This window comes from Lissotriton vulgaris, chromosome 11 (assembly GCF_964263255.1).
Source record: "Lissotriton vulgaris chromosome 11, aLisVul1.2, whole genome shotgun sequence".
Classification (NCBI taxonomy): Eukaryota; Metazoa; Chordata; class Amphibia; order Caudata; family Salamandridae; genus Lissotriton; species Lissotriton vulgaris.
Window position 1 is genome coordinate 852,228,993 of NC_141699.1, and position 13,707 is coordinate 852,242,699.

Genomic DNA, 13,707 nt, shown 5'->3' on the forward strand with positions numbered 1-13,707 from the left:
GGCCATTTTCATGCACTTTTAACCATTCCATAAATCTTGTGTTTAGGGCCCCTGGAAGCTTGAAACTCACTTTAAACATGCTAATTTTAGCTCTAACACTGATGATCAACCTACAAATGTGAACTGACGTTCAAAAATAAAACATTTGAAAACGGACCATTTTCCACATTTCTGAAGCATGACGTAATGGGGGTGTTATCTCTTTTGTCAAAAATCAGCCATTTTTGCTTGAACATTAAATGCCTCCAAATAATATTTAATTCACTTCCCTAGAACCTGGAAGCATGAAAATCACTTTAAACATGCTAATTTTAGCTCTAACACTGATGATCAACCTACAAATGTGAACTGACGTTCAAAAATAAAACATTTGAAAACGGACCAGTCTCCACATTTCTGAAGCATGACGTAATGGGGGGGTGTTATCTCTTTTGTCGAAAATGAGCCGTTTTTGCTTGAACATTCAATGCCTCCAAATGGTATTTAATTAACTTCCCGGGGTGAAGAAACCCTTTTTGAGAACTCAGAGTGAGTAAATTGGCCATTTTCATGCACTTTTAACCATTCCATAAATCTTGTGTTTAGGGCCCCTGGAAGCATGAAAATCACTTTAAACATGCTAATTTTAGCTCTAACACTGATGATCAACCTACAAATGTGAACTGACGTTCAAAAATAAAACATTTGAAAATGGACCATTTTCCACATTTCTGAAGCATGACGTAATGGGGGGGGTGTTATCTCTTTTGTCAAAAATCAGCGGTTTTTGCTTGAACATTAAATGCCTCCAAATAGAATTTAATTCACTTCCCGAGCCCCTGGAAGCATGAAAATCACTTTAAACATGCTAATTTTAGCTCTAACACTGATGATCCACCTACAAATGTGAACTGACGTTCAAAAATAAAACATTTGAAAACGGACCATTCTCCACATTTCTGAAGCATGACGTAATGGGGGGGTGTTATCTCTTTTGTCAAAAATCAGCCGTTTTTGCTTGAACATTAAATGCCTCCAAATGGTATTTAATTAACTTCCCAGGGTGAAGAAACCCTTTTCGAGAACTCAAAGTGAGTAAATTGGCCATTTTCATGCACTTTTAACCATTCCATAAATCTTGTGTTTAGGGCCCCTGGAAGCATGAAAATCACTTTAAACATGCTAATTTGAGCTCTAACACTGATGATCAACCTACAAATGTGAACTGACGTTCAAAAATAAAACATTTGAAAACGGACCATTCTCCACATTTCTGAAGCATGACGTAATGGGGGGGTGTTATCTCTTTTGTCGAAAATCAGCCGTTTTTGCTTGAACATTAAATGCCTCCAAATGGTATTTAATTAACTTCCCGGGGTGAAGAAACCCTTTTTGAGAACTCAGAGTGAGTAAATTGGCCATTTTCATGCACTTTTAACCATTCCATAAATCTTGTGTTTAGGGCCCCTGGAAGCTTGAAACTCACTTTAAACATGCTAATTTTAGCTCTAACACTGATGATCAACCTACAAATGTGAACTGACGTTCAAAAATAAAACATTTGAAAACGGACCATTTTCCACATTTCTGAAGCATGACGTAATGGGGGGGTGTTATCTCTTTTGTCAAAAATCAGCCATTTTTGCTTGAACATTAAATGCCTCCAAATAGTATTTAATTCACTTCCCGAGCCCCTGGAAGCATGAAAATCACTTTAAACATGCTAATTTCAGCTCTAACACTGATGATCCACCTACAAATGTGAACTGACGTTGAAAAATAAAACATTTGAAAACGGACCATTCTCCACATTTCAGAAGCATGACGTAATGGGGGGTGTTATCTCTTTTGTCGAAAATCAGCCGTTTTTGCTTGAACATTAAATGCCTCCAAATGGTATTTAATTAACTTCCCGGGGTGAAGAAACCCTTTTTGAGAACTCAGAGTGAGTAAATTGGCCATTTTCATGCACTTTTAACCATTCCATAAATCTTGTGTTTAGGGCCCCTGGAAGCATGAAAATCACTTTAAACATGCTAATTTTAGCTCTAACACTGATGATCAACCTACAAATGTGAACTGACGTTCGAAAATAAAACATTTGAAAACGGACCATTTTCCACATTTCTGAAGCATGACGTAATGGGGGGGTGTTATCTCTTTTGTCAAAAATCAGCCGTTTTTGCTTGAACATTAAATGACTCCAAATAGTATTTAATTCACTTCCCGAGCCCCTGGAAGCATGAAAATTACTTTAAACATGCTAATTTTAGCTCTAACACTGATGATCCACCTACAAATGTGAACTGACGTTCAAAAATAAAACATTTGAAAACGGACCATTTTCCACATTTCTGAAGCATGACGTAATGGGGGGGTGTTATCTCTTTTGTCGAAAATCTGCCGTTTTTGCTTGAACATTAAATGCCTCCAAATGGTATTTAATTAACTTCCCGGGGTGAAGAAACCCTTTTTGAGAACTCAGAGTGAGTAAATTGGCCATTTTCATGCACTTTTAACCATTCCATAAATCTTGTGTTTAGGGCCCCTGGAAGCATGAAAATCACTTTAAACATGCTAATTTTAGCTCTAACACTGATGATCAACTTACAAATGTGAACTGACGTTCAAAAATAAAACATTTGAAAACGGACCATTTTCCACATTTCTGAAGCATGACGTAATGGGGGGGGTTATCTCTTTTGTCAAAAATCAGCCGTTTTTGCTTGAACATTAAATGCCTCCAAATAGTATTTAATTCACTTCCCGAGCCCCTGGAAGCATGAAAATCACTTTAAACATGCTAATTTTAGCTCTAACACTGATGATCCACCTCCAAATGTGAACTGACGTTCAAAAATAAAACATTTGAAAACGGACCATTCTGCACATTTCTGAAGCATGACGTAATGGGGGGGTGTTATCTCTTTTGTCGAAAATCAGCCGTTTTTGCTTGAACATTAAATGCCTCCAAATGGTATTTAATTAACTTCCCGGGGTGAAGAAACCCTTTTTGAGAACTCAGAGTTAGTAAATTGGCCATTTTCATGCACTTTTAACCATTCCATAAATCTTGTGTTTAGGGCCCCTGGAAGCATGAAAATCACTTTAAACATGCTAATTTTAGCTCTAAAACTGATGATCCACCTACAAATGTGAACTGACGTTCAAAAATAAAACATTTGAAAACAGACCATTTTCCACATTTCTGAAGCATGACGTAATGGGGGGGTGTTATCTCTTTTGTCGAAAATCAGCCGTTTTTGCTTGAACATTAAATGCCTCCAAATGGTATTTAATTAACTTCCCGGGGTGAGGAAACCCTTTTTGAGAACTCAGAATGAGTAAATTGGCCATTTTCAAGCACTTTTAACCATTCCATTAATCTTGTGTTTAGGGCCCCTGGAAGCATGAAAATCACTTTAAACATGCTATTTTAGCTCTAACACTGATGATCAACCTACAAATGTGAACTGACGTTCAAAAATAAAACATTTGAAAACGGACCATTTTCCACATTTCTGAAGCATGACGTAATGGGGGGGTGTTATCTGTTTTGTCAACAATCAGCCGTTTTTGCTTGAACATTAAATGCCTCTAAATAGTATTTAATTCACTTCCCGAGCCCCTGGAAGCATGAAAATCACTTTAAACATGCTAATTTTAGCTCTAACACTGATGATCCACCTACAAATGTGAACTGACGTTCAAAAATAAAACATTTGAAAACGGATCATTTTCCACATTTCTGAAGCATGCCGTAATGGGGGGGTGTTATCTCTTTTGTCGGAAAACAGCCGTTTTTGCATGAACATTAAATGCCTCCAAATGGTATTTAATTAACTTCCCGGGGTGAAGAAACCCTTTTTGAGAACTCAGAGTGAGTAAATTGGCCATTTTCATGCACTTTTAACCATTCCATAAATCTTGTGTTTAGGGCCCCTGGAAGCATGAAAATCACTTTAAACATGCTAATTTTAGCTCTAACACTGATGATCAACCTACAAATGTGAACTGACGTTCAAAAATAAAACATTTGAAACGGACCATTTTCCACATTTCTGAAGCATGACGTAATGGGGGGGTGTTATCTCTTTTGTCAAAAATCAGCCGTTTTTTCTTGAACATTAAATGCCTCCAAATAGTATTTAATTCACTTCCCGAGCCCCTGGAAGCATGAAAATCACTTTAAACATGCTAATTTTAGCTCTAACACTGATGATCCACCTACAAATGTGAACTGACGTTCAATAATAAAACATTTAAAAACGGACCATTTTCCACATTTCTGAAGCATGACGTAATGGGGGGGTGTTATCTCTCTTGTCGAAAATCAGCCGTTTTTGCTTGAACATTAAATGCCTCCAAATGGTATTTAATTAACTTCCCAGGGTGAAGAAACCCTTTTTGAGAACTCAGAGTGAGTAAATTGGCCATTTTCATGCACTTTTAACCATTCCATAAATCTTGTGTTTAGGGCCCCTGGAAGCATGAAAATCACTTTAAACATGCTAATTTTAGCTCTAACACTGATGATCAACCTAAAAATGTGAACTGACGTTCAAAAATAAAACATTTGAAAACGGACCATTTTCCACATTTCTGAAGCATGACGTAATGGGGGGGGTGTTATCTCTTTTGTCAAAAATCAGCCGTTTTTGCTTGAACATTAAATGCCTCCAAATAGTATTTAATTCACTTCCCGAGCCCCTGGAAGCATGAAAATCACTTTAAACATGCTAATTTAAGCTCTAACACTGATGATCCACCTACAAATGTGAACTGACGTTCAAAAATAAAACATTTGAAAACGGACCATTTTCCACATTTCTGTAGCATGACGTAATGGGGGGGGTTATCTCTTTTGTCGAAAATCAGCCGTTTTTGCTTGAACATTAAATGCCTCCAAATGGTATTTAATTAACTTCCCGGGGTGAAGAAACCCTTTTTGAGAACTCAGAGTGAGTAAATTGGCCATTTTCATGCACTTTTAACCATTCCATAAATCTTGTGTTTAGGGCCCCTGGAAGCTTGAAACTCACTTTAAACATGCTAATTTTAGCTCTAACACTGATGATCAACCTACAAATGTGAACTGACGTTCAAAAATAAAACATTTGAAAACGGACCATTTTCCACATTTCTGAAGCATGACGTAATGGGGGTGTTATCTCTTTTGTCAAAAATCAGCCATTTTTGCTTGAACATTAAATGCCTCCAAATGGTATTTAATTAACTTCCCGGGGTGAGGAAACCCTTTTTGAGAACTCAGAATGAGTAAATTGGCCATTTTCAAGCACTTTTAACCATTCCATTAATCTTGTGTTTAGGGCCCCTGGAAGCATGAAAATCACTTTAAACATGCTATTTAAGCTCTAACACTGATGATCAACCTACAAATGTGAACTGACGTTCAAAAATAAAACATTTGAAAACGGACCCTTTTCCACATTTCTGAAGCATGACGTAATGGGGGGGTGTTATCTCTTTTGTAAAAAATCAGCCATTTTTGCTTGAACATTAAATGCCTCCAAATAGTATTTAATTCACTTCCCGAGCCCCTGGAAGCATGAAAATCACTTTAAACATGCTAATTTTAGCTCTAACACTGATGATCAACCTACAAATGTGAACTGACGTTCAAAAATAAAACATTTGAAAACGGACCATTTTCCACATTTCTGAAGCATGACATAATGGGGGGTGTTATCTCTTTTATCAAAAATCAGCCGCTTTTTGCTTGAACATTAAATGCCTTCAAATAGTATATAATTCACTTCCCGAGCCCCTGGAAGCATGAAAATCACTTTAAACATGCTAATTTTAGCTCTAACACTGATGATCCACCTACAAATGTGAACTGACGTTCAAAAATAAAGCATTTGAAAACGGACCATTTTCCACATTTCTGAAGCATGACGTAATGGGGGGGTGTTATCTCTTTTGTCAAAAATCAGCCGTTTTTCCTTGAACATTAAATGCCTCCAAATGGTATTTAATTAACTTCCCGGGGTGAAGAAACCCTTTTTGAGAACTCAGAGTGAGTAAATTGGCCATTTTCATGCACTTTTAACCATTCCATAAATCTTGTGTTTAGGGCCCCTGGAAGCATGAAAATCACTTTAAACATGCTAATTTTAGCTCTAACACTGATGATCAACCTACAAATGTGAACTGATGTTCAAAAATAAAACATTTGAAAACGGACCATTTTCCACATTTCTGAAGCATGACGTAATGGGGGGGTGTTATCTCTTTTGTCGAAAATCAGCCGTTTTTGCTTGAACATTAAATGCCTCCAAATGGTATTTAATTAACTTCCCGGGGTGAAGAAACCCTTTTTGAGAACTCAGAGTTAGTAAATTGGCCATTTTCATGCACTTTTAACCATTCCATAAATCTTGTATTTAGGGCCCCTGGAAGCATGAAAATCACTTTAACCATGCTAATTTTAGCTCTAAAACTGATGATCCACCTACAAATGTGAACTGACGTTCAAAAAGAAAACATTTGAAAACAGACCATTTTCCACATTTCTGAAGCATGACGTAATGGGGGGGTGTTATCTCTTTTGTCGAAAATCAGCCGTTTTTGCGTGCACATTAAATGCCTCCAAATGGTATTTAATTCACTTCCCGAGCCCCTGGAAGCATGAAAATCACTTTAAACATGCTAATTTTAGCTCTAACACTGATGATCCACCTACAAATGTGAAATGACGTTCAAAAATAAAATATTTGAAAACGGATCATTTTCCACATTTCTGAAGCATGACGTAATGGGGGGATGTTATCTCTTTTGTCAAAAATCAGCCGTTTTTGCTTGAACATTAAATGCCTCCAAAAAGTATTTAATTCACTTCCCGAGCCCCTGGAAGCATGAAAATCACTTTAAACATGCTAATTTTAGCTCTAACACTGATGATCTACCTACAAATGTGAAATGACGTTCAAAAATAAAATATTTGAAAACGGACCATTTTCCACATTTCTGAAGCATGACGTAATGGGGGTGTTATCCCTTTTGTCAAAAATCAGCCGTTTTTGCTTGAACATTAAATGCCTCCAAATAGTATTTAATTCACTTCCTGAGCCCCTGGAAGCATGAAAATCACTTTAAACATGCTAATTTTAGCTCTAACACTGATGATCAACCTACAAATGTGAACTGAAGTTCAAAAATAAAACATTTGAAAACGGACCATTTTCCACATTTCTGAAGCATGACGTAATGGGGGGGTGTTATCTCTTTTGTCGAAAATCAGCCGTTTTTGCTTGAACATTAAATGCCTCCAAATGGTATTTAATTAACTTCCCGGGGTGAGGAAACCCTTTTTGAGAACTCAGAGTGAGTAAATTAGCCATTTTCAAGCACTTTTAACCATTCCATAAATCTTGTGTTTAGGGCCCCTGGAAGCATGAAAATCACTTTAAACATGCTAATTTTAGCTCTAACACTGATGATCCACCTAAAAATGTGAACTGACGTTCAAAAATAAAATATTTGAAAATGGACCATTTTCCACATTTCTGAAGCATGACGTAATGGGGATGGTGTTATCTCTTTTGTCGAAAATCAGCTGTTTTTGCTTGAACATTAAATACCTCCAAATGGTATTTAATTAACTTCCCGGGGTGAAGAAACCCTTTTTGAGAACTCAGAGTGAGTAAATTGGCCATTTTCATGCACTTTTAACATTCCATAAATCTTGTGTTTAGGGCCCCTGGAAGCATGAAAATCACTTTAAACATGCTAATTTTAGCTCTAACACTGATGATCAACCTACAAATGTGAACTGACGTTCAAAAATAAAACATTTGAAAACGGACCATTTTCCAGATTTCTGAAGCATGACGTAATGAGGGTGTGTTATCTTTTTTGTCAAAAATCAGCCGTTTTTGCTTGAACATTAAATGCCTCCAAATAGTATTTAATTCACATCCGGAGCCCCTGGAAGCATGAAAATCACTTTAAACATGCTAATTTTAGCTCTAACACTGATGATCAACCTACAAATGTGAACTAACGTTCAAAAATAAAACATTTGAAAACCGACCATTTTCCACATTTCTGAAGCATGACGTAATGGGGGGGTGTATCTCTTTTGTCGAAAATCAGCCGTTTTTGCGTGAACATTAAATGCCTCCAAATGGTATTTAATTCACTTCCTGAGCCCCTGGAAGCATGAAAATCACTTTAAACATGCTAATTTTAGCTCTAACACTGATGATCCACCTACAAATGTGAACTGACGTTCAAAAATAAAACATTTGAAAACGGACCATTTTCCACATTTCTGAAGCATGACGTAATGGGGGGGTGTTATCTCTTTTGTCGAAAATCAGCCGTTTTTGCTTGAACATTAAATGCCTCCAAATGGTATTTAATTAACTTCCCGGGGTGAGGAAACCCTTTTTGAGAACTCAGAGTGAGTAAATTAGCCATTTTCAAGCACTTTTAACCATTCCATAAATCTTGTGTTTAGGGCCCCTGGAAGCATGAAAATCACTTTAAACATGCTAATTTTAGCTCTAACACTGATGATCCACCTAAAAATGTGAACTGATGTTCAAAAATAAAATATTTGAAAATGGACCATTTTCCACATTTCTGAAGCATGACGTAATGGGGATGGTGTTATCTCTTTTGTCGAAAATCAGCCGTTTTTGCTTGAACATTAAATACCTCCAAATGGTATTTAATTAACTTTCCGGGGTGAAGAAACCCTTTTTGAGAACTCAGAGTGAGTAAATTGGCCATTTTCATGCACTTTTAACATTCCATAAATCTTGTGTTTAGGGCCCCTGGAAGCATGAAAATCACTTTAAACATGCTAATTTTAGCTCTAACACTGATGATCCACCTACAAATGTGAACTGACGTTCAAAAATAAAGCATTTGAAAACGGACCATTTTCCACATTTCTGAAGCATGACGTAATGGGGGGGTGTTATCTCTTTTGTCAAAAATCAGCCGTTTTTCCTTGAACATTAAATGCCTCCAAATGGTATTTAATTAACTTCCCGGGGTGAAGAAACCCTTTTTGAGAACTCAGAGTGAGTAAATTGGCCATTTTCATGCACTTTTAACCATTCCATAAATCTTGTGTTTAGGGCCCCTGGAAGCATGAAAATCACTTTAAACAGGCTAATTTTAGCTCTAACACTGATGATCAACCTACAAATGTGAACTGACGTTCAAAAATAAAACATTTGAAAATGGACCATTTTCCACATTTCTGAAGCATGACGTAATGGGGGGGTGTTATCTCTTTTGTCGAAAATCAGCCGTTTTTGCTTGAACATTAAATGCCTCCAAATGGTATTTAATTAACTTCCCGGGGTGAAGAAACCCTTTTTGAGAACTCAGAGTTAGTAAATTGGCCATTTTCATGCACTTTTAACCATTCCATAAATCTTGTATTTAGGGCCCCTGGAAGCATGAAAATCACTTTAACCATGCTAATTTTAGCTCTAAAACTGATGATCCACCTACAAATGTGAACTGACGTTCAAAAAGAAAACATTTGAAAACAGACCATTTTCCACATTTCTGAAGCATGACGTAATGGGGGTGGTGTTATCTCTTTTGTCGAAAATCTGCCGTTTTTGCGTGAACATTAAATGCCTCCAAATGGTATTTAATTCACTTCCTGAGCCCCTGGAAGCATGAAAATCACTTTAAACATGCTAATTTTAGCTCTAACACTGATGATCCACCTACAAATGTGAACTGACGTTCAAAAATAAAACATTTGAAAACGGACCATTTTCCACATTTCTGAAGCATGACGTAATGGGGGGATGTTATCTCTTTTGTCAAAAATCTGCCGTTTTTGCTTGAACATTAAATGCCTCCAAAAAGTATTTAATTCACTTCCCGAGCCCCTGGAAGCATGAAAATCACTTTAAACATGCTAATTTTAGCTCTAACACTGATGATCCACCTACAAATGTGAAATGACGTTCAAAAATAAAATATTTGAAAACGGACCATTTTCCACATTTCTGAAGCATGACGTAATGGGGGTGTTATCCCTTTTGTCAAAAATCAGCCGTTTTTGCTTGAACATTAAATGCCTCCAAATGGTATTTAATTAACTTCCCGGGGTGAGGAAACCCTTTTTGAGAACTCAGGGTGAGTAAATTAGCCATTTTCAAGCACTTTTAACCATTCCATAAATCTTGTGTTTAGGGCCCCTGGAAGCATGAAAATCACTTTAAACATGCTAATTTTAGCTCTAACACTGATGATCCACCTAAAAATGTGAACTGACGTTCAAAAATAAAATATTTGAAAATGGACCATTTTCCACATTTCTGAAGCATGACGTGATGGGGATGGTGTTATCTCTTTTGTCGAAAATCAGCCGTTTTTGCTTGAACATTAAATGCCTCCAAATGGTATTTAATTAACTTCCCGGGGTGAAGAAACCCTTTTTGAGAACTCAGAGTGAGTAAATTGGCCATTTTCATGCACTTTTAACCCCTTAAGTGCTGCTGACGGCCAATGGTCGTCAGCAGCGCTACCTCCCCAGTGCTGCGCACGACCATTGAACGTCCATTCAGCACTAGTTCTAATGGACAGCGCAGCACTGGGGAGAAATGTTTACACGCAGCTAAGGTGTTAACATTCCATAAATCTTGTGTTTAGGGCCCCTGGAAGCATGAAAATCACTTTAAACATGCTAATTTTAGCTCTAACACTGATGATAAACCTACAAATGTGAACTGACGTTCAAAAATAAAACATTTGAAAACGGACCATTTTCCACATTTCTGAAGCCTGACGTAATGGGGGGGTTATCTCGTTTGTCAAAAATCAGCCGTTTTTGCTTGAACATTAAATGCCTCCAAATAGTATTTAATTCACTTCCCGAGCCCCTGGAAGCATGAAAATCACTTTAAACATGCTAATTTTAGCTCTAACACTGATGATCAACCTACAAATGTGAACTGACGTTCAAAAATAAAACATTTGAAAACCGACCATTTTCCACATTTCTGAAGCATGATGTAATGGGGGGGTGTATCTCTTTTGTCGAAAATCAGCCGTTTTTGCGTGAACATTAAATGCCTCCAAATGGTATTTAATTCACTTCCTGAGCCCCTGGAAGCATGAAAATCACTTTAAACATGCTAATTTTAGCTCTAACACTGATGATCCACCTACAAATGTGAACTGACGTTCAAAAATAAAACATTTGAAAACGGACCATTTTCCACATTTCTGAAGCATGACGTAATGGGGGGGGTGTTATCTCTTTTGTCGAAAATCAGCCGTTTTTGCTTGAACATTAAATGCCTCCAAATGGTATTTAATTAACTTCCCGGGGTGAGGAAACCCTTTTTGAGAACTCAGAGTGAGTAAATTAGCCATTTTCAAGCACTTTTAACCATTCCATAAATCTTGTGTTTAGGGCCCCTGGAAGCATGAAAATCACTTTAAACATACTAATTTTAGCTCTAACACTGATGATCCACCTAAAAATGTGAACTGATGTTCAAAAATAAAATATTTGAAAATGGACCATTTTCCACATTTCTGAAGCATGACGTAATGGGGATGGTGTTATCTCTTTTGTCGAAAATCAGCCGTTTTTGCTTGAACATTAAATACCTCCAAATGGTACTTAATTAACTTCCCGGGGTGAAGAAACCCTTTTTGAGAACTCAGAGTGAGTAAATTGGCCATTTTCATGCACTTTTAACATTCCATAAATCTTGTGTTTAGGGCCCCTGGAAGCATGAAAATCACTTTAAACATGCTAATTTTAGCTCTAACACTGATGATCAACCTACAAATGTGAACTGACGTTCAAAAATAAAACATTTGAAAACGGACCATTTTCCACATTTCTGAAGCATGACGTAATGAGGGTGTGTTATCTTTTTTGTCAAAAATCAGCCGTTTTTGCTTGAACATTAAATGCCTCCAAATAGTATTTAATTCACTTCCCGAGCCCCTGGAAGCATGAAAATCACTTTAAACATGCTAATTTTAGCTCTAACACTGATGATCCACCTACAAATGTGAACTGACGTTCAAAAATAAAATATTTGAAAACGGACCATTTTCCACATTTCTGAAGCATGACGTAATGGGGGGGTGTTATCTCTTTTGTCAAAAATCAGCCGTTTTTGCTTGAACATTAAATGCCTCCAAATAGTATTTAATTCACTTCCCGAGCCCCTGGAAGCATGAAAATCACTTTAAACATGCTAATTTTAGCTCTAACACTGATGATCAACCTCCAAATGTGAACTGACGTTCAAAAATAAAACATTTGAAAACGGACCATTCTCCACATTTCTGAAGCATGACGTAACGGGGGGGTGTTATCTCTTTTGTCGAAAATCAGCCATTTTTGCTTGAACATTAAATGCCTCCAAATGGTATTTAATTAACTTCCCGGGGTGAAGAAACCCTTTTTGAGAACTCAGAGTGAGTAAATTGGCCATTTTCATGCACTTTTAACCATTCCATAAATCTTGTGTTTAGGGCCCCTGGAAGCATGAAAATCACTTTAAACATGCTAATTTTAGCTCTAACACTGATGATCAACCTACAAATGTGAACTGACGTTCAAAAATAAAACATTTAAAAACCGACCATTTTCCACATTTCTGAAGCATGACGTAATGGGGGGGTGTTATCTCTTTTGTCGAAAATCAGCCGTTTTTGCGTGAACATTAAATGCCTCCAAATGGTATTTAATTCACTTCCTGAGCCCCTGGAAGCATGAAAATCACTTTAAACATGCTAATTTTAGCTCTAACACTGATGATCCACCTACAAATGTGAACTGACGTTCAAAAATAAAACATTTGAAAACGGACCATTTTCCACATTTCTGAAGCATGACGTAATGGGGGGGTGTTATCTCTTTTGTCAAAAATCAGCCATTTTTGCTTGAACATTAAATGCCTCCAAATAGTATTTCATTCACTTCCCGAGCCCCTGGAAGCATGAAAATCACTTTAAACATGCTAATTTTAGCTCTAACACTGATGATCCACCTACAAATGTGAACTGACGTTCAAAAATAAAATATTTGAAAACGGACCATTTTCCACATTTCTGAAGCATGACGTAATGGGGGGGTGTTATCTCTTTTGTCGAAAATCAGCCGTTTTTGCTTGAACATTAAATGCCTTCAAATAGTATATAATTCACTTCCCGAGCCCCTGGAAGCATGAAAATCACTTTAAACATGCTAATTTTAGCTCTAACACTGATGATCCACCTACAAATGTGAACTGACGTTCAAAAATAAAGCATTTGAAAACGGACCATTTACCACATTTCTGAAGCATGACGTAATGGGGGGGTGTTATCTCTTTTGTCAAAAATCAGCCGTTTTTCCTTGAACATTAAATGCCTCCAAATGGTATTTAATTAACTTCCCGGGGTGAAGAAACCCTTTTTAAGAACTCAGAGTGAATAAATTGGCCATTTTCATGCACTTTTAACCATTCCATAAATCTTGTGTTTAGGGCCCCTGGAAGCATGAAAATCACTTTAAACATGCTAATTTTAGCTCTAACACTGATGATCAACCTACAAATGTGAACTGACGTTCAAAAATAAAACATTTGAAAATGGACCATTTTCCACATTTCTGAAGCATGACGTAATGGGGGGGTGTTATCTCTTTTGTCGAAAATCAGCCGTTTTTGCGTGAACATTAAATGCCTCCAAATGGTATTTAATTCACTTCCTGAGCCC